This window comes from Perognathus longimembris, chromosome 3, assembly GCF_023159225.1.
Source record: "Perognathus longimembris pacificus isolate PPM17 chromosome 3, ASM2315922v1, whole genome shotgun sequence".
Taxonomy (NCBI): domain Eukaryota; kingdom Metazoa; phylum Chordata; class Mammalia; order Rodentia; family Heteromyidae; genus Perognathus; species Perognathus longimembris.
Genome location: NC_063163.1, coordinates 16,746,457 through 16,770,440, shown reverse-complemented (window position 1 = coordinate 16,770,440; position 23,984 = coordinate 16,746,457).

Below are 23,984 nucleotides of genomic sequence, written 5' to 3'. Positions count from 1 at the left end.
TTTTATTTTATATTTTATTTTTGCCAGTCCTGGGGCTTGGTCTCAGGGCCTGTTCACTGTCCCTGGCTTCTTTTTGCTCAAGGCTAGCACTCTGCCACTTGATCCACAGCGCCACTTCTGGCCATTTTCTATATATGTGGTGCTGGGGAATAACACCCAGGTCTTCATGTATATGAGGCAAGCACTCTTGCCACTGGGCCATATTCTCAGCCCAGATCTTTATCTTTTTAAAGTTTTAAATAGAATTTTTTTTTAAATGGAAACTCTGAAAAAAAATTAATGAGATAATGAGCTAAAGACAGTTGTCTCAAAAGAAGTTAAATAGAAAAGAAAAAGGTTAATACACAAATGTAGAAATAGTCAACATGTCTGGCCATAAGATAAATTCAAATTAAATCAACATTGAAATTCCACTGCAGCCTAGTTAGAGTAGCCATTGTCAAGAAAACAATAACATATGTTGTCAATAATGTGGACAAAGTTAACCCCTATACACTGTTGGAGGGGGAGGGGGATGAATTTGTTCAACTGCTCTGCAAAGCAGAGTTGCAATTCCACTGCTAGGAGTTTACTCCAATAATTACCTACCAGGAAACAGCAAAGCTACCAGTGCAGACCTGCTTTTTATAGCACTATTCACCAGAGTTACAGTATGGAATCAGCTCAGATGCCCCTTGTTGGACAAATGGACCAAATAAATGTGGTACATATACACAACTGAATTTTAGTCATTCATTGGATAGAATGATAATGTACTATTTCTAAAGATATGACCACTTTAATTCAAATGAAGAACAGTATCAATTATTGACAACAGTGACAGAATCCTGAGCAGCTTTGCACTCTAAATCTTTTCAGACACCAAAAGTCTGAAAATATTAAGGAAACATCCTCATTCCAATGGGAAGAAAGCACTAACAACAAGTCAGTAAAATCACTCCAGGATAGCCATTATACACAGGTATTATTTGGCATTTTATAAATATCAGCTCCACTAGTGGTTATTTCTATTACATAAATTAACTGTACACTTATTGGACTATGCTTGCTCTAGAGTTTTGCAAACTAGAAGCAAGTTTACCCACATAATTCTATTCATGTATTTGAAAGTTTGCATACCACCCTGAAGACAAGATCCTAAATCTGTCTTCATGGTGGAAGCTATTCATTCATTGCATGCTCCATGGTGTAATTTATAGTATATTAACATGATTTATTTTAAAAACTTTTCATGTTACAGGCATCCATCAAAGACCTGTATCCAAGTCTTTGTCTTTTACTTATCATGCACACTCACTCAAACAATGAAGTTAAAATATATATTCTAGAAGAGTCTTTGATTTCTCACCTTCAGCTTAAAAAGACATGGAATGTTCTTTATCTATAGATTAAACTGCATTTAGTTTAAAAACGGTTCAAACTTTTTGAATATCAAATAGGTGGACCTCAAAATGCAATACTTTAAATGAAATATAATATCATCCTTGTGGCTTAAGATATCAAGAACAAAACTGTCAATATCATATAGAGCAGAAAGATATTTTTTGTCATATTTTCCGTACTTAGTTACAGTTGGCCCAGTTTCTACAGATTAGTTCTGTATTCCTATGAGTCAGAATGCTAACTGAAAAGTCAGAATTATCTCTTTTAGCATCTATGTTTGTGAGTGATGAAGCTGTGAGTTTCAAAAACAAGTTGTCAAGTGACCCATTTTAGATCAACACTCCAGCAACAATGATAAGGATAATGCATTGCAAACACCTTTTCTTTGATGTAGAGACCGATTTATTTTGTAAAATAAGGAATGTTTCAGATGAAATTTAAACAATGTGGAACACTTTTAAAATAAAGGACACAAAAGAAAAGTGAAAAATGAAAACAAAATGAAGTAGGTTTTGGTGTGTGTCAGCATATTTATGTTCACATTTATAACAATTACTTATATACTTGGTTGAAAGTCTAGTATATGACTATTTGCATTTTCTATTTTGCTTTGTTCCTGATTCACCACATTCTCTTTACTCCTATATTGGTTTCTCTTGGAATGAGTGACATATTCTTGTTGCTTTCTTTCTTTATTGTTCACTTTAATACAATATAAAGTGTATCAAAGACATTTTCACTATAGCTAATATTACATTATTATGAATGGTAAACATTATTATGATTGTCAAATTCTGTTAACAGTTATTTTTCTTGTATGTATCATTCATTTCTTATTTTCAAGGAAAATCACTTTTTAATACCAATTTACTACCAATTAAGGTCATTTAAGGGAATTGCTTTGTATTTTTCCTCTTAGTTGGTAGTTTTAGATATCTATAATCATACTTAAAATTTTAAATTTTAATTAATTTATTTTCTTTCTTAATTATTTACATGATTAAACATATTCATGACTTCTTGCTTTATTTACAATATTCCATTGCAGTAAGTTATCAAGAAATACTAAACCTAGTCAACTACTTTATTTTTATATACTCATTATTGGATATTGTTTTTCAGGCAATGGTTTAGTAAGAATGACACAGATTTCATGTAACGTATACTCATAAAGAGAGGGTACATAATCCCAACCATTGTAATTTTATAAAAACCAATGAAAATAAGCAGAACTTCAAATGGCCACATGTATGTTTTATTTGAGGTACCAAAGCACAATGTTCATCCTATGATAAGCCCTTATGCTTGCCATTGCCTGAAGGAATTCTTGTTGAAAATTTGGTATGAGTTATAACTATAAGAGCTGTCCTCCTCTCTTTCCCAAGGATTAATACATAGTGGATAGTTAGGACTTCTTTTGGATGGCACAAGTGTCTTTGAACTTGGAATACTTGTTTATAATCATATATCAAATAAGTTAAAGATAAATTATGCATGCTAGGATCTACTCAAGGTTGAAATGATGACCTTGGTTGTTGGTGTTGCTGCTGCTGCTTCATCCTCTTCCATTTAAAAAAAATTTTTTAAATAGTTATCTAGAGCTATTCTTTAAAACTCACAATTGTGGATTTTCAAGTGTGGATTTTTTTTTATTATCAAGAATGAAAAATCTGAGTTATCTCCTCATTTCTGTTTCTGAAGTCTGATTTTTGGTAGTTGGCCATACTTGATGGAAGTAGAAAGGGCGGGGGCGGGGGGGGGTGGAGAGTAAAAATACAAAGCAAGGCACTGTGCCACTTCCTAGATTGGTAATTTAGATTAAGGATTTTATTTTATTATCCTGACAAGTCAACTAAAAACAGAGATTCTAAGGATGGTTTGTTAATCTTGTCCTTCTGGACACCAAAGTTCTGTTACGTTTTGTGCAGAGCTGATTTTCTTTAATGAATGAACCACAAACAATGAAGAAACTGCTGATCAAACATATTGTAAGATCATGGGCTGTCTTTTTCTTATATGTTTGGAAGTCTAGACACGAGAGAGAATTTTAGCTCTTAATATAGGCATTAAGAAATTTTCTATGAGGCAAATCTTAGTAAAGAGGATTATTCATCAACCCACTGAAAACCTAGAAGTCTTTTGCAGTGGCCCTTAAAATATTTTGTCTCCACACCATCACTGAAATTTTACTGCTCCCAAATTGGTCAGCTGATTGACTGAGATGGTACTAGATTTCTTGTTGCTCTACTGTTTTGCTCTGTGATGAATGTAACATACGCTTCCACAGATACTGAATAATTTCCATAAGGAACATTGTTGGAACAAAGCTAAATTTTGACTGGTTTTCCATCTGTCACATAGTATATTTAAGTTTCTTGCTTTTTTGCCTCTATTGTTTATTTAGAGTTGTTCATTCTGCAACATTTTCACATAAACTAGAAGTAATGACTTTGGCCATTTTTTTCTTCTTTTTGTCTACTAATTAATATTTATTTAAGTTGTTCACAAGGAAATACATATTAATAAGAATATAGCAAAGTTATGTGCATAAGATTATTCTATGGGCTGGGAATATGGCCTAGTGGCAAGAGTGCTTGCCTGCAACATATGAAACTCTCCGTTTGATTCCCCAGCACCACATATACAGAAAACGGCCAGAAGTGGCGCTGTGGCTCAAGTGGCAGAGTGCTAGCCTTGAGCGGGAAGAAGCCAGGGACAGTGCTCAGGCCCTGAGTCCAAGGCCCAGGACTGGCCAAAAAAAAAAAAAAAATTATTCTACTCCATTTTTTCCTTGGTTTCTTCAAGCCTAAAGAAATAACACAAGAACTACATAAGACAATATATAATATTATATTTCATATATAATATATTACATTTGCACTCATACTTATATATTTATACATTTGTATATTCATATGTATATTATATACACTGTATAGACATATTAGAGGTTTGAGGTTTATTCTGGCTTACTTATATAAAGGAGTTGGGTTTACTTAGTGTATGTGTTGCAAACAGTAATTATTTATGGAACAAAATAATGAGAGAATATAATGGTTGAAAAAAATACATATTAAGGAACAAAAAAATCACAGTAGACTATTGTCATAATTCAGGAAAGTATTTTGGGGAAAACTGAGGTAGAACTAATTCCAGCCTTTCAATTTACAGTAAACAGTTTTAGTGGTGCCATTCGATATCTCTCAAGGAATCAGGAATGAGTTTATTTTCGTAAATAATTCACAATAATACCTAATTCAAAACTTTGGGAATGTATGCCTATTAAAACTATTTTATCACCTAGTGTCACTTACTTTTACAAAAGCTTTACAAGGTTTATTTCTGTGTTTTAGATAATATCATTCTAAGCTTGCTTCATTTATTTAAGTAAAATAGATCTACATAATTTCTATTTAGAGAATATACATTGATTACTGCTTTTCCTCACTTTTTTCCCATTAAAACAGATGGTACTTGCTGACTTGTTTCTTAAATGCTGCTTATAATTGAAAGTATACAACAGATTTTCTAAAGAAAATAATTCTGATTTACTTTTATAGTTACTAGCTTTATGAAATATGTGGAGCTAAAATCACAGAAATATCTCTTAATTATGTGCAAGATGCTCAACAATAAGCTTAATATTATTGTAGCACTATACTTAGCTTTGAAATAATGATTAATTATCTAATTTACCTAAATTGTTTCATCATTCATAAAAATGGGAAAATATGGTATGTATTTATGCCTGCTGTTTATGTGAAAGACTTCAGCTATGGGTGGTAAATAATGTTTAAATGAAAAAAATGTTTTAATGTTTTATTCTCTTTTTTCATATGTCAATAGCACTCAGGTTAATCAATATTTATAGTAATTTATGTAAATTCTGTAATCTGTAAACAGAAGATCCTTGTGCTCATAAGAGATTGCTACTATTCCTACCTTGAAAATATAACCAAAAATTAATCAGAATTATTCATAAAATCAATACTGAATAAATATTTGCACAAACCTCTGCTTAAATGCAAACATAAATTTCATTTGATGGTTTGAGGAACTTTTTAAAATGTAGGTTCTATTTAAAAGTTATGTATATAACACTATCTCAATTTTCTACAAATGAATTCACCATCTGTATTTCCTGTAACTAAAATTTGTCTTCCATATGTTCCAGATTCATTCTCTTCCTCATGACAAGGAAATTTAGTTTATTTATTCTGCCTTTGGAGGATGTTTCCCATAAAACATTCCCACTGACTATTTAGGTGCTAGTGTTCTATATATACCCTATTCTCTTCAAATAATAGAAATATTAATAAATAATGAGACGATTGTTTCTGAAGTTCTGTACTTAACTAAAATAACAAAAATTAACATGAAATAGCACACATCTGTGTGCAAACCCTATGTGATGAATGATAATTAAATTGTCAACACCTGGCTTAAGCATCAAGGTAGCTAAGCTCTGTGTGATATGAGTGTTGCAAAAAAAAAATACTACTTATTTACATTAAGTTAATTAAGCCATGTATTATTTTTTACAGATAAAACAATATAACATGCAATAGCAGATGAAAATTATGGAAAAATAGCAGAAAATCTACTGTGATATTGCCAATTTTCTTACAATCAACTGGACATGTAGGCTTTCTAGAAGCTAATTAGAGCCTCATTCTCCAAAACATTGATCAAAACTCTTTCATGTTATTTCCATGTAAACATAGAGCCATGTTTTCAAATTCTTCCAACACACATAGAAAGTTTTAGTTACATTAACAATATTTTGAATATGTTACCAGTTTTAAGAGATGAGCTTTTTTTTTCTTTATTGTCAAAATGTGATACAGAGGGGTTACAGATTCATATGAAGGGCGGAAAGAACATTTCTTGTTCTACTTGTTACCTCCTCCCTCATTTTCCTCTCCCCTCCCCCATCGCATCTCCCCACAAGAGTTGTGGAGTTGGTTTACAACAAATGGTTTTGTAAGTGTTGGGCTTTGAATGGTTTGTCTTTTGGTTCTTTGTCTCTCAATTTGGGTATTCAGTCTAACTTCCCCAGTCTAACACCTGTATAAAGAGTATCAAGGATATTCAGATGTGATACAGTGGTGGAAAGGGTACAGTCACAGGAAGGGAATACAAGAGAAACAAAACTAAAGAAACCAATCAGACAAACAGACAAAGAAAAAGAGAAAAAATAATTACAAAGTATGAAACCACTGTTGTAATTATTTTCAACATGCCAAGCTTTCAATTTATTTTCCTTCCCATTTAACACAGCATATATTTTCACCTACTTAAGAGAAATAACAAGCTTAATCATTATCAATTCATTTCCTTTGTTAATTTAAATGTTCTATGTTATATTATTTTCCAATTGAAGTCACATATAATAGGCCTATCTGTATTAAACCTATCTATTCAAATATATATTGGGGGCATATTTTATCAAGTTATCATTATGCTTATTTTCAATATATTGAAGTCTTAAAAGATTTACCAGGTAATTTTATACAAATTGATCAAAATCTGTTTTATCTTTTGTGTATTTCATTATTAATAATTTTGTTTAGTTTTATATTCTTTCATTGAATTCTTAATATGTATGGTCATATCATTAATGTTTACAGTCAATTAATTGTTTTATTTTATTTATTCATTTTTTGGTACTGCAATTTGAATTCTGGGCTTTGAGCTGGGCTTCCGGTGTTTTGCCACTGGAGACCCATTTCTGGCTTTATTGGGTTGTTTTGGACACAGTATCTTTCCTGCCTGTGCTGGCCTCTAACTGTTATCTTCCAGATCTCATCTTCCTGAGTAGCAAAGATTACAATTTGATTTTGTCATACATATTTTCCATATGCTGTAAAACTAGATGTCTTCTACATCTCTCAAAAGAGTTATTGATTAACATTTTCAAATACTTCCCATTTGTTTTAAAATATATACATGTTATTTTTTTGAGTATTATTAGTTTATCTTTATTGAAAACGTAATCATGGGGGCTTACAGTTACATAACTAAGGTAATGAGTACATTTGTTTTTAAAAATTGTTACTCCACCCTTCATTTTCTCCTGCTCACCCCTCCCTATTTCCCCAAATTTTAAGGTTCCTGTCCAACATTTAATCAAGTGAGTATTGATGTTATGTTAGTGCATCCTTTGTACTACCGTTTCTGTGATTCCCTTTCCCTTCCACTGATTGAATAATCTTATATACAGGACAAAAGGTGCAGAAAACTGAGAGAAACAAACAACAAAAAATAACCCTTACATACAGGGCATGGTAATCACTTGTTCACATATCTTGGAGTTCATGTTGATATACTTCATTATATACACTCCTATGCACTTAGCAATTGGGTCACTGAGATGCCCTGTTAAGAGTATCATCTGCATATTCTAGTTTATTTTTTGCAGCATTACTTACCATAGTAAGATATAGCACCATTCCTGATGCCCTCAGTGGATAAATGGATCAAGAAGATGTGGTATATACACACAATGGACTTCTATGCTTCCATCACAAAGTATGACATCCCATTCATACGAAAATGGAAAGACCTGGAAAAATAATATTGTTGAATACTATATAGTAAAATATTGACTATATGAATAATATAGTTCCTCCATATTCCTAATTTTGAAATCTATTAATTATATTCTATGAAAATAGATTTTGTTTATTGTTATCATAAAATAATACACAGTATTAAAGTATTTTTTTACAAAATTAAGCAATATGTTTTAACTGGATTGTTTATTGTCAATGGTATAGAATGTGATAAATTCAGGGTCAACATTTACATTTCTTTGTGCAGTAATTCATTTTCTTTTTTATTAGTCTTATTTCTATCCTTTCTTTCCCCTTGAATTGAGTAATATTAAGTATTTAGGTTTTAGTTAATTGATTTATTTGTTATTTCATTTTTACTTATAGTTAGGTTATATTTTACAATTATTATAATGATTTTACTAAAACTTGTCAAATATTTAAAGAATAATATACTAGGAGAATCTTGGCAATTAACTCTTTTATGATTTTGCACATGCCTAATGTATATTAACTTACATATTTTAATCACAAGGAATTAGTAAAGTACTAAATAATTTCTCTTGGATTTATTCAAATACTAATTAATATGCTTTATGTGCCTTGTGGGAATGCTTTCTAGTTTTCTTAAGCCCATGACCACTCAGATATTTTTGTCCTATTTTTTCAATAAACTTTAGTATTGACTTGATCCTGACAAACTGAAACTATATATGAGAATTGATTAGATAGTTTTGTGACTTCTGTGGGCAGTTTTCTCTATAATGGAACTACATAACTCAAGAAAAAGGTAATACAAATTCCATTACTATTAAATTAATAATCTTCAAACAGCTATTCAAGAGGTTTTTGATTTAACATATCTGTTTATGTGTAAGATGCTGTTTGACCAGAGTAACCCTTGTAACTTTCTCCTTTCTCCCATCAATTGTACCAGTAGGGTCTTAGAAGAATCAAGTGAACTTCAAACTACTGGCTACAAGTTTTATTGGAGGTAGAACTGCTGGAGAGACTTTCCCTTCACCAGCCAAAGTAGAGACATACTATTGTGACTGGAGAAATACCCCAAGAAAAGTTAAATTACTGTGAGGATCCACATGAAAAACATTCCCAGGCCCTGGAAGAGAATTGCTGATAGGTTATGAAAAGTTAACTGATTGGGAACTATTGTTTTTATAACAATTTATGGAACATTCTGGCATCATCTGTTCTTCCGTGTCCTTTTGGACTGCTCCGTGGGTTCCTCTCGATCCATGTTAGGCTTCATCATTGTGTTCCCAGTGATTTCATAAATGCTCTCAGGTGCTTTTTTAAGTGTTGTATCTACAGTTTATTTTGGTTTGTCTTTCAGCTCCCAATTTTGCTATATTTATTTCATATGCTACCACTTACTGAGTAAGGAACTAATTATGGTCACTTTTTCTTTCTTTTCTTTTGTTTTTTTTTCACAGTTATAAAATTGTATGCTTTTTTCAAAAATTGTGTTATACACCACTTCTTTTTCACCGAACATATTTTCTAGTCTGCTTATTTTTGACATCCTGATTTCTTAATAATCTGTCTCTGATAGTTTCAGTAAGTAGAACTGAGAGAGCCCTTCTTACTCTATGCTCATTCTATTGTTGAACATTCTATTGTTGAAATTAAGCTATAGCTTATTTTTTACTTTGTATTCACCACTATCTTTGAAAATTAAATTTGAACATCTAGGCACTTGAAATGAATGTATGTCTTTTAGAGAGAAGCTGGGTTCATTTCTGCCAACTATCTTCAGTACTATTATTTAAATACCTTTTTCAATGACAATCAACATTTGAATTCTTCCACTTCCTTCAGAAACAGAATATATATTGTCAGGGTTTGTTCAAAATGATAGTATAAAAGAGAAACATAAGTTTTAGAGTCTACTACTCATGTTGACATATTTTTGGTTCAATATACATTTAAGTGGCAATCTTCAATTTACACACTATTCAATTGTGTCCAACATTTTGGAACACCTTATGGTTTTATTTATCACTCACTTATCTTCTAAAGCACTGCAAAATCAAAACAGTTCTGGGTACAAATATGCCCTTAGGGCAAATGTACTATATGTCAAAAAAAATTCTTGTTTCAAGCATTTGTTACATAGAGACATTTGTTAAGCATTTTTTGTATAAATTGTTTACTGTTTTGACATTGCTTTCATATTAATGGTATGAATTTTAAAGCTATTTTATACATCATAAGTAGATCTTAATGTAAAAGTTATTCTTGCAATGATGTTACTAGAACAGTATTTTGAGGAAAACATTTTATCTTTGATTTATTACTGGGTTTAGCTTACTGTTACTGTACATTTGTCACACACTCAATAGGAACACATTGGTTTTGTGAACCTTACAATAACCCTATGGTTCCTATTTGAAAAAGGTGTGGACAAGTACCACCTATGTACAAAGAAAAATGTCAGGTGCAGTGAAACATAAGCACACAAAATAGAAAAATGCATCTTACCATCTTCCCAATAAAATAATACAAATAAGTAGATGTTCCGATAGATAGATAGATAGATAAACAGATACATAGATAGATACATAGATATACCAGTTTTGCATATGTTTAATACATTATGTCTTTACATATAGTTTAATTTTCTGTATTATTAAGAACACCAGAGAATACACTTTATGAAAGCATCTCTCATTGTGGTGGAAATAATAATGTCTAAAGCTATACATACTACAAATGAAATGGCTTGGTCACATGTGACGGTAATAGAAACGGTGCAAAATAGCAACAGACCAAGTGTAGGCAGAGCATAAAATTGAGAGTCACGTTGTATTAAACTGAGTCACAGCTACACTGTATTCTTAGCTGTGTAACTTAATTAACATTATACAATCTCTGTGAGCCCATTTATTCATCTACATGGACACTAATATTAATGTTTTCATGAGTTATTATGCAGTTAGAATGTTGAAGCTGTAGACACAAATGAAAAACTAAACCTAGCCTTGGAATAGTACTGCTTATATTTTTATTAATCATTTATAGCTGTCATTCTTTCCTTTGGTGAATGAGAGAAAGTCTACACTCACTTATAATTTATTTTTAATTAATGTTTTTTTTCTAGACTTCGGGGTGTTTTATTTAATGTTAAACCTATCTGAGAAGAAGAGAAAACTAAAAACAAAAACACTCAAAGAGTGGAATCCAAACACCAAGTCAATTTTTACAACAGAAAAAATATAATTTTGTTTAAAAAAGTAAATGACATGGGCTGGGGATATAGCCTAGTGGCAAGAGTGCCTGCCTCGGATACACGAGGCCCTAGGTTCGATTCCCCAGCACCACATATACAGAAAACGGCCAGAAGCGGCACTGTGGCTCAAGTGGCAGAGTGCTAGCCTTGAGCGGGAAGAAGCCAGGGACAGTGCTCAGGCCCTGAGTCCAAGGCCCAGGACTGGCAAAAAAAAAAAAAAGTAAATGACATGAGAGAAGGAGATCAATGCTATGAAATGAATCCTTGTTCTAGAAGAATGAAAGAAAAAACTCCTAACATAAACAAAGAAATTACAGCATGAGGGCTGGGGATATCGCCTAGTGGCATGAGCTCTTGCCTCATATACATGAAGCCCTGGGCTCAATTCCCCAGCACCATATATATAGAAAATGGCCAGAAGTGGCACTGTGGCTCAAGTGACAGAGTGCTAGCTTTGAGCAAAAAGCCAGGGACAGTGCTCAGGCCCTGAGTCCAAGCCCCAGGACTGGCAAAAAAAAAAAAAAAAAAAAAAAAAAGAAAGAAAGAAAGAAAGAAAGAAAGAAAGAAAAAAGAAGTTACAGCATGACTGTGAAGTGTAAAATCCAAACAGATTTTTAATTTTTTTTTTCCTTTAGTGTGAAAGTGAAGTACAGAGGGGCTACAGTTTCATATATGTAAGGCAGTGTGTACATTTCTTGTTCAACTTGTTACCTCGTCCCTCATTTTTCTCCCAGGAAAATGGACCAGATACAAAGACAAACAACTGAAGGCAAGGTTCAAGAGATATACCAGGTAAAACAAAGAACTCCATAACACAGAGAGGTAGACTTGGAGTCATTCTTTACCTAAGCCATGAATTTTGGTAACTGAATACAGTAAGTAATAAAGTCTATAAAAATATAATATTGATTTAAAAAAAAACATGGACATATGGCCTTTGGATTCCTAATTATGGAAGGTAAGGCAAACACTACGTTTTCTTGTCTTTTTGTGGGTTTTTTTTTTTTTTTTGGTTCAGCATGAAAAGGAAATCACTATTTTATAAGATTTCACACTTACAACAATGAAAAAGAGAAAAATAAAGCCCTGTTTAAATATAAAGGCTAAGTGCAAAGATTTCCGTACCTTATACCCAACAATATATTATAATGATCAATGTGCTCACACACATTATTTGTAAAATTTATGAGATGCGGATGTATATATACATATATATATACATGTGCATAGACTCCTATACATATGCATAAATGTCGATTTCATAGATTACAGATGTTTAATTTATTATATATACAATGTTACAGACATACAAATTATATATAATTGTATGCATGCAATTTATAAATATAATTACATATACATAATTATATATCATTTTAAAATACACTGAACTAAAATGTTACATTCAAAAATAAACTAATTAAAATTATACACAAGTTTCTGAGGATTATTCAGGCAAAACATTAAAATAAATAATGTTTATTCCTGTTTGGGTATTACATTTGTCAATTAATATATGTAAGCACATGTCATAAGGAAAGTATCATAGAGAAAGTGGTAGGAAAATGGGATAAATTTTCTATGATTAAATTCTGAAGTACAGGCCCAATTGTAAATGATCAATTCAGTGTTTAACTATAACTAAACAGATGTTACTAAGCATATCCTACATCTTGTATTTATATTTTCATAAATGAGAATTAAGAGTTTGATTTATCCCTTGGTGACTAGTTTAGAGAAGGACAACAAAATCTACTGACATACTATTAGCAATCTTTTGAAAGGTAAAGATTGTTAATTCATTCATTTATTCTATCCACTGACTCACTTGAGCTCACTTTGATGAAAGTTGGATATAGTTTTGTGAGAAGTTTCCCCACTTGTTCACAAATACAAATCTTTATATGATTTGAGGGTAATGTGCAATCCATAAGTATAAATTCAAAACTGTGCATTATAAGTCACTTTGGAGTATAAGACTAATTACTGTGATTAGTCACTCTGATAAAAATGAAGACCCTAAATGATGCTAAAGAGTTTTGGATAACACTACCAATTGGCAGATGTTGGCTATGAGTTTGAACTTTTTGATCATGCTGATTAATCACACTTAAATGTAATGCTTAAATGAACTCTCAATTTGCTGGTTGGTTTGTTTTGAAATGTCAGATATGCTAAATGAAAAATACTAAAAATATAGCTTTATATGTCTGGTTTAGTTTATAGTAAATATTGACATTTCAAATAAGAAAAAAACCATTCCTATGGAAATCTTACATTTTTATTCTCTGCACATGTATAATACATTTAGAAGAAGACTATTTAAGTGGAATTACATCTTCATAATTGCTTTTCCAATAAACATAAAACTTGTGACAGGTTAATAAAATTGTAAATATTATTATGTATATTACTTTCTCCTTTTAGCCCAAAGATATGCAGTTCACTGACTTGTAAATCAGTTTCATCCCTCCTGAGCTCATTATGCAGTGCAGCAGATCTGAATGTAAAGGGCTGAAACATTTGTATTGGCTTAGAAAAAATATATGCCCACATGGGGATGGAGTAAGTAAGGTTTTTATAGCTCCAAATATGTTTTCTTATTGAATTTGCACCTGCTTAAAACTGAGCCAAATGGTGGTACATGGGCCAGTTCTATTTTCCATTTTCTTTGTGAATTAAAAGTAAAATAAATGTGCAATTGAACCCAGACAACAGATGGTCCGCAATAGGTATAAACATATTGTACCATATGTTGAAATAGCACTTTCAGAAAGTACTTGGCATTGCTAAAATATTTCATTTTCAATAGACATATGAATATACATACACTACTACAATCAAACACTAAGTGACTGATTTTGCTCTTATCAATTGTATACTTCATCAGACAAACAGCAGGGTTTCTCCTGAGGACCTCTGATAAGATGCCAAAAGGATAATGCTAGCATGAAATGGTAAGACTGTGCCGATGGCTTATGCCTATAATTCTAGCTTCTCAGGAGACTGAGATCCAATCATGAAGATTCAGAGCCTGTCATGGCAAATCAATCAATCAATCAATCAATCAACCAATAAATCTCCTCAACACTTATCTCCAAATAACCAGAAAAAGCTAAAAATGAAAGTGTGACTCAGTTAATAGAGTACCTGCCATGATCCAAAAACCCAAAATAGAGCATGGATTTCTGAGTTTTGGCCCCAATACTGAAAATGCAGATGCAATTGAGGCACCCTCTATACCTGAAACTTGAACTCAGTGCTTGAGCATTGTCCCTGACATTTTTTTTCCTCAAGGCTAGCGCTCTCTAACTTGAGCCACATTGCCACTTCTAGCTTTCTCTGAGTATATGATACTGACGCATTGAACCCAGGAATTCATGCATGCTAGGTAACCACTCTACCACTAAGCCACATTCCCAGCCCAACATTCTATATTTTGAGGCAATTATTTCAATGGGTTCTTAACATTCTTTAAAATGAAAGCCCGATTGCTCAAATATATCCCCCAATACTAGTAAATATTCAAATTGTAATTCACAAAATAACTACAAAAGAGAGAGAGATTGCTAGAAAAACTAAAATTGGGAACATGTCATTGTATCCACAATGTAATTCCTATTTTTTTTTTCAAATTTTCTTGAAATTACTTTATGGGTAAATATTCAAAATTTTCTTAAATAAATAGTACATTTTTTGCTTCATGTACATTTAACTCTATCAAAAATGTGCTCATGGAAAACACAAGGAATACAATCGACAGACAAAGCAATTAGATAACTCAAAATGCTGTGGAAAACCAGTTGCCCTCACATTCTCTTGGACAGACACAGCATGCAAAAACATCATCCCCTGCTGATTTTATACTTACATTATGGTTTCCATCCCTCTCTGGGCTAATAATTATAATTCACTTTTACTCAGCATAGCGGGAACATTAATACTTGTAGATTTTTGTTCAAGGGTATAAAAACTCAAAGAACCTCTCATCAGATTTCACTTGCATTTTATTGCTTGATACTTTTATTCATGTATTCAGTTTACTTATTTACTCACATATTTATTTGTATATTGCAACAAGATTCATACACTCATAATTATTCACTTGTGTGCTTGTTTAATGCATGGAGCTAGTTAAACATTCTTGCTGGATTGCCAGTCTATCACTAGAGCCACGCTAGTAACTTTTTTGCTTATTAGTTTGGAGATAGACATTCACAGATGTTTCTGCTAAAATTGCCTCATAACACAATCCTCCATGGTTAATATTGTTCTTAAATGCAGTTATCAAGTATTTGAAATTACTATGGACTAAGCAGATGGAGTGTATCAGATAGCAAAAAAAAAATTATCAAAATATATTCTCATAGCTGGGTGTGGGTTGCTCATGCCTACAATCCCAACTACTGACAGGGTTGAGATTTGAGGATTGGGGTCGAAGCCAGCCCAGGCAGGAAAGTCTGTGAAACTCTTATGCCCAATAAGGTACTCAGAGAAATCTAGAAGTGGCTCTGCATCTCAAGTGGTAGCGCTATAGCCTTAAGTATAAAGAGACTCAGAGACAGCACTCAGGCCCTGAGTTCAAGTTCCAGGACCAACACACACACACACACACACACACACACACACACACACACACACACACACAGAGTGTGTGTTCCACATGTGTTCCCAAGAAATACATTTGTGAAATAATGTGTTGTTTTTGCAACTAGTTAGACATTAAGTGATTCTCAACCATATTTACTTTAAAATCTTCAGAGTTTCTTTTTAATTACACCTAGATATTCCTTAAATTGAAAAAAAATATAATCTAACAGAATTGTTACAGGGGAGTCTTATTTCTTTTAAATGTTGATGTGTAGGAATATTCTGCAAATACCTCCAAGGAAAAGCTTGCTAAACTGTGTGAATTTTCAGTTTATATATAAAATGAAAAAATTTTCAATGGATTATATTAAATCTGAGGTAATCTTTGAAGTTAAACTAATAATTTACTCACAGACATACACATATTCAAAAACTTACACATAGAAACACACTATTCAAGTGCATATGCACATACACACATGTTCTCATAAACACTTGCATTATATGATGAGCTTTGGTCTTAATTACATGATGTGTGTGTGTGCATGCATGTTGTGTGTATTCTCATTCCATCATAGGGCTTGAACTCAAAGCCTGGACATTGTCCCTGAGTTTCTCCTGTTCAAGGCTAATGTTCTACCACCTGAGTAAGTAGAAATATTGGCTTGTCCACCGACACCGAGTTTTTGTCTTTTGTTAATTGTCAAAGTGAAGTACAGAGGTGTTACAGTTTCACATGTAAGGTAGTGACAACATTTCTTTTCAGACTTGTTACCTCCTCCCTCATTTTCCCCAGCCTCCCCCCTTCCTTCCTCCCTCCCCCACCATGCATTGTACAGTTGGTTTACACCATATAGTTTTAGAAATATTGCTGTTGATTTGGTCTTTTTATCATTTGTCTCTCAATTTTGGAATTACCTTTCTCTTCCCTAGTTCCAATATACGTGAAACTGTGCCCTTTTTATTATTTTTTTCCATATTCCCTCCCAGTGGTTTTACCCCTGATATCACTGTAACTGATTTTAGTACCCTGGATATTGTATATACGACACCCGGTTTTCTATAGTCATTTTTCAGATTGTTTTACACATTTTTCCCTGGTTTGGGAAATTAATCCTGTCTTGAAATTACATAGGTGAGCCACTGCAACAGGCCTTTATTTATTATTTGAGCTTTGTGCATTCCTTTCATTATCCAACATGATTAGAGTGTCACAGAAATTTTCTTTCTGTTCCAAAATTCTATGATTTTCTTGTATAAACTAGCCTACGTTTTTGGATTTACTCTGTGTACAGAAAATCATACGCCAGTTAGACTTGCAAGGCCATTTGAATCAGTGTCTGAATGAAGTGTCTGAAAAATTACAAAAGAACTTCAAGTGTTAACATATTTCTGAATATTCAAACAAAAAAGTCATTATGCAGAGAAAATTATGCCACAAATTTTAGACAAAAAGGACTACACCCTAAGTACTTTTACAGTAAAATGGTAATTTTGCTGCCATTTATTTCATGTCATTTACAATATGAATATTTGTGCTGGATATATTAAAATTTTATTTTATGTCTGTCAGTCCTAGAACCCAAGGACTCTTGTTCTGCCTGAACTTTGTTACTCATGGATGGGGATTCCCCTTTGAGCCACAAAGTCAGTATTGCTTTTCATTGGTCAATGGGAGAAGAATTCTTTTTTTTTTTTTTTTTTTAATTTTTATTGTCAGACTGATATACAGAGCGGTTACAGTTTCATATGTTAGGCATTGGATACATTTCTTATACTGTTTGTTACCTCCTTCCTCATTCCTCCCTCCTCATCCCCCTTTCCCTTTCCCCCCATGAGTTGCAGATACTTCTACAAGTGCTGGATTAGTACCATGACTCTCTGATCTCAGCATCTTAGTAGCTAGAATTAAATGTCTGATCACTGGCCCCTGGTAGGAATTATTTTTCTACATTTTACATGTGAAAAATGATTTCATATTGATGAGGTGAATCAACAGACACTTTGTTCCCAGTGTCTGATAGAACTGAAGTATTAACAGTTTTATTCTAATTTATACCATCAAATGATTTATTTTCTTAATGACTATGTCAATATTTGTTTAATGGTTTTGCTATTATTACATTGGTGAGTTGTTCTACAATCTCAAATCAGCATTATTAAATGTGCAGATCCTATCACAAACTATCAGAAAACAATGGCCACTTTCCCTGGCACTGAATTGACCGGGAAAGCACATGGACCTCTTTCTCAGGACTTCATTATGACTCAAGATTGGGTATGGAAAAATGTCTCTCCTCTTTATCTGTCCATGACAAACCTCACTAAGGTTTTATTTTTGTTTTGTTTTGGTGTTTTTGTTTTTCTCCAGTCACAATTTTTAATTTTGTTAAAATCTACTGGGCTTTTAATCTTGCCAGATATGTGGATGTATGTTTTCTTTTAATTTTGTTTTGTTTTGTTTTTTCTTATCTAACTTCTGGGCTAGTGTCTTCTAACTCTGAATCATAATGCTCCAAATCTAAATGAAAATGGAGGGACTGTATCAATTATTACTTCATTTAATGTTTTCCTCATAGAGAAATATATGTTCCCTTAATACCATATTACTAGTAGTGCTATTATTATACTTATTTATGGGCTACAATGTAACTTTTTAATGATAAGAGCATTCTATATATTCATCATTTTTTGGTGATGCAAATATTTAAAATTCACTCCTTTGGCTACTTGGAAATACATAATAAATTGTTTTTATAGGAAGCTAACCATGATGTAGATCAATGGAACTTGTTACACTTTTATGAATACTTCTGTATGTGTAGCAAAGTTCCCTTATACACTCTTGTTCACTTTGCTTCTGCAATCAATATCTCTTATATGTTTCTGTGATGCCCAACTCTTTGGTTTCTACTTGTGACTGGGAGCACACAGTATTTATCTTTCTGTGTCTGCCTTAGCTCGCTTACTATATGTTGAGATTATTAGCCTTGATATATTTATGGCTAGAGACCAAGAAAAGTTAATAAGAAAAAAAATATCATTTCTGAAATTACAGAGGGGGAATGTTGCAGATAGTATTGCACATTTATTTAAATAGGCTATGGTACATATGCATATATATGTGTATATATATATAATGCTTGAACTGTGTACTTATTGTAAATACTGAGGATGAGGAAGTTGGGTGAGAATGTTGACGGGGTGATACTGATCACTATATACATAAATGGCTTTGTTGAATGGCAAATTATTTGCACAATTACTTAAAGGCAATAGGTATCATTTTTAAAATACTGATAATTTTTAAATGTATATAAGTATGTATTTATAAATGTATATAAAATGAACACTTATATATGCATTTTTATGTGCATGTGTTCATCTCTATCTCTATCTCCATGTCTATCTCATCGATCTATCTCTCTATATATACTCAGAAGTCTGTCGGTCATCTTAATTGTTAATCACTGTGTGTTGTCTTATAAAGAAAACATATTTCACTTGACTTCAACAATAGACTGAATGAGTTTTCTGTTTAGATTTCAATACAGAGGTCCTACTTTTAGAGCATCCTGCAAAATTTAATAGTTTATCCTACTCTATTAAATTAATTCCCAAGATTGCTTTAAATTTCCATATGGAAATCATTATTTAAAATTTATTTTGAGGGCTGGGGATATAGCCTAGTGGCAAGAGTGCCTGCCTCGGATACACGAGGCCCTAGGTTCGATTCCCCAGCACCACATATACAGAAAACGGCCAGAAGCGGCGCTGTGGCTCAAGTGGCAGAGTGCTAGCCTTGAGTGGGAAGAAGCCAGGGACAGTGCTCAGGCTCTGAGTCCAAGGCCCAGGACTGGCCAAAAAAAAAAATTATTTTGAATGTTACGATTGATGAAAAACAGACAATGGCAGTAGTCAAGCTATACTTCTATGGAGAGAATGTAAACTAATAGCAATAGTAATAAAATTGATGAAGACAATGGTAACAGTAAAAAAAATTTCTTCCTGAGGAAGTGAATTACTGTATGTATAATTGGATTCAGTTCGTTATCATGAAAAGAAAATGACTAAGTACATGTGGATAGAAACAAACATCAATATTTTATAGTCATGATCTTGATTGTTTATTTCCTATTTGCATACTCAGATAATTGTCTCAATATAAAACTGTATCTCTGAAGGCAATTTTAATCAATAGTTATCCTGAAGTCCAATTCAATCATGTGTAAGAATTTAATATGACTTGTAAATGTAGGTGCATATTGTTGGCTAAAACACAATACTTTGAGATGAAATTACTTTGTAGGCCATAACTGAGGAAACACTACCCAATATGTGAGACTATTATAATTGAATTGTCAAATGTAGGGGGTATTGAGACATTTATTAGTCTATTTTAGTTTTCTACATTTTCAGGTTACAGTCTTACATTGTTTGCATCTCTGATTTCTATTAAAGTGGAGATAAAGAGGATTTTATGTTTTCAGACACTACTGAACAAGAATTTAGAATTTGTTTTTAATTCAGAGTTGATATACTGCAATGTTTATTGAGGAAAGCAATTTGTTAAAATACTGATTGCATTTCTGCTTTCTGTTTTAATAATTATGTTTTCCCATTATTAAAATGATGTAATTATATAGCACTCATGTTAATAAAATTATTATGCTAATGACATAAAACAACTAGATTTCACAGTCGTGTTCCTACTTAGAATTTCAAAATTTACAGCTAGAAAGTCTAAACAATGGCATGGAAATTTGTATTTGATGAATATATTTACAAGTTACAATGTAAAATACAACAATACCCAGCAGTTATATTGATAAAGAATAAAAAAGTAACAAGTGTGATGGTTTACATGTATAGGTTTCACTCTCATTCTTTTATAATGATTTCTCCCATTGTAAGGAAAATAACTCTGAGGCAGGTAGGCAATAAAAACCTAATGTAGAGTCACATAACTAGATTTTGTTTCATTAGAATTCAAAATAATATATTACTATATAACATCACTCCACATATTGTTCAGCATCAAATAACAGAATATATTTGCTATGTTATTATTATTATTATTATTATTATTATTTGTTATTGTTGTTGCTGTTGTTCCCAGTCCTGGGCCTTGGGCGCAGGGCCTGAGCACTGTCCCTGGTTTCTTTTTGCTCGAGGCTGGTACTCTGCCACTTGAGCCACAGCGCTACTTCTGGCCGTTTTCTATATATGTGGTGCTGGGGAATCGAACCCAGGGCTTCATGCATATAAGGCAGGCCCTCTTGCCACTAGGCCATATTCCCAGCCCCTATGATATTATTTTTGCTCAAAATATTTACATTAATGATCACATTCTAGATAATTTGCATTTCTGAATTTCAAAGGTGTCAAATTGGAATTTTTAAATGTTACTTTCAAATTAAAGTTTAACTGATATCTAAAAGCATAAAGCTTGTATACATTGATGGAATATTGTGTGACATTTTGATATCTAAATGAGATGTTTAAGACTCAAATCATGTACAACGTATTTACTTTCTTTAACATTTATCATTGTTCCTGACGAAAGCCAAAATAGTCTCTTCTCCCTTTTATTATGTCATTTCAGTGAACATACTGTGTAATAGCACATGAGAACTCTTTAACTGTATCTAACTATAACTTAGTACCTCATGATACACCTTCCTCTAACTTTTCTTTCCTCTGCTCTTTCCAGCTTCTACCATCCAGTTTTCTACTCTCAACTTCTATGAAATTGACTTGTTTTATATTCCACAAATGGACAAGTCATATACAATACCATCTCTCTTTTTCTGGTTTATATAATTACCACTTATTATTATCACCCAGTTCCAATGTGTTGTCACAAATAAGATTTTTTTCTTGCATTTCATAGGTGGGTATTATTCCATTGTGTAACAGTATTTATTTAACCATTAATAGCTTCAATATGAGCATGTTGTACTTCTGCCTTTTCACTTCATTTTCTTTGGATGTATTCCCAGGCATGGGATTGCTAGACAATATAGTATTTTTTTTAATATTCAGAGATCATTTATACTATTTTCCACAATGGTTATATTAATTTGTCTTACTCCCAACAAGATGCAAGCGTTCATTGTCCTGGGTAACCCCATCTACAGTTTGTGATTATTTTTTTGTATTTTTTTCATAATAACCATTCTTATTGGAATAAGGCTAAATTTGGAGTGGATTTATGTTTTTCTTTTTGTCTCAAGTTTACTGACACTGAATGCTTTAAAACACTATTTATTTCTAATAAGGTTACACATTTATTTGTCCTGCTTCTAAGAATTAATTGTCATTATCTATTTGCTTTAGATACATTTGGCAGCTATAAAAATTGAACACATACTGACAAAGTGTTCAATGATGTTCGCTTGGGGAACATTTAAAAGACATTCTTTGGAGAAAGTTTGGTAGTCTTTTCTCTGTTGTTTCTGCAATCTAGAGGCCACCTATGTCCTCTTTATCTATGGTCACTCTTCTATTTTCAAAGCCAGCAGTCAAACAACCAGAAGCTTTCTTTGGCTCCACACCTTCCCTGTATTGGCCCTGTGGCTCCTTCATGTTTGTATTTTGGTTCACACCAATGAGCAAAGACTGCCTTTATATCTTGTCATGTTATTAATGCAATGCTAAAGCTTGTCATTTACAACAGGGAGAGGGAAGCAAGTAGATTCATTTCAACATGTAAACTATGAAGAGATATATGAACGCCTATGCTACACTTGATATACATTGTAAATGTTAAAAGGTTATGAGGATGGTCTAGTGAAAATTTCACTGGACAAAGCATAAACCACTCCTCAATTTTTGTCTAAAATTTGCAGTAAAACAACTACTTTTCTGTTTAATTTTCATTTATCCATAGAGAACTTAGAAATAACTATTTACTCCTAGGGAAATTAAGGTTTCAACTCATCACATTATGCCCCCAGTCCCCAAAAAGTAAAAGAAAAGGTTAAAAAAAAAAAGGAAAGAGAAGAAACAATCAAACAACAGCATAACACTGAATGGTTTCCTACGTAGCATCCTTGCTAACTATTTTCATAGGACTGAAGGAAGAAACATCAATTCGGGTGGTTTTTGAAAGATTATTTAGTCTGGAATATGGTGTATTAGTTCTCATCTTAATTATACATGGGTGCAAGCAATGACTATATGATTTCAAGGACTGAAGTAATACTATTCATAGCACTACTTGTTCATATCTGAATTTCTATGCATGAGTGTACCAAGTACATTCTGATGAAAGGTGTTATTTATATAATACTGGGCCCAAGGACAAGTTTTTGAATGATTACTGAAGCAAAGAAAGGATTGAGGCTCAAGTAATAGAAGCCCTGAGAAGAAGTAAAAGTTCTGACTTCAAAAAAATAAGGGGGAGAGAGAGAGATTTCTCACAAGTCTTCTTGATAAAACTGTGCTTTGGAAGAGTTAATTATTAGTATAATCCCTGGAGGGTCTAAGTGGATTCCGTGAAATTAGGCGTCCTTCTCTGGGAGGCAGCCTCAACCCCCATCGCCATGTAACTGTCCCCCTGAAGGAGGGTGGTCTCAAGTCAAATGATCTACCTGCATGCTCTGCTCTTCCTGAAATGGAAGTAGCTCTAGAAATTGAAGCAACTCTCTTTTAATTATGTATTTTCCCATGCCTCGAATTTTAGGCTCCCAAGCAAAATAATATAAAACATTTTAATTTTGTACACTTGAATGGCTTGTTTTTACAGTGGTATCACCAGGTTAACACAACTCTTCGGCATTACATGAACTCTTCCAATCCAGGAGCATGAGAGGTATTTCCATTTCCTTTAATCTGATTCAATCCCCACCCCCACTCTTACCCCCACTCACATTTTTTAAAGTTTTCACAACAGAGGTCCTTTACTTCTTAGGTTAAATTAATTCCTAGGTGTGTGTGTGTGTGTGTGTGTGTGTGTGTGTGTGTGTGTGTGTGTGTGTGTGTGTGTGTGTGTGTGTGTTTCAGGCTATAACATATCCTGATTTCATTCTTGCTCTTCTCGTTGTTGACACAAACAAAAGCTCCTTATTTTGTGTGTGGTGGGGAGCTGATTTGAAGCTCTCTTACTTTGCCAAAGGTCTTCTCAGATCAGCTCAAGCAACTTGGGAGAGCAATCTATGGTGTTCTTTAAACACAGAAATATGTCAATTGGCAGGAAGATCTAGTTT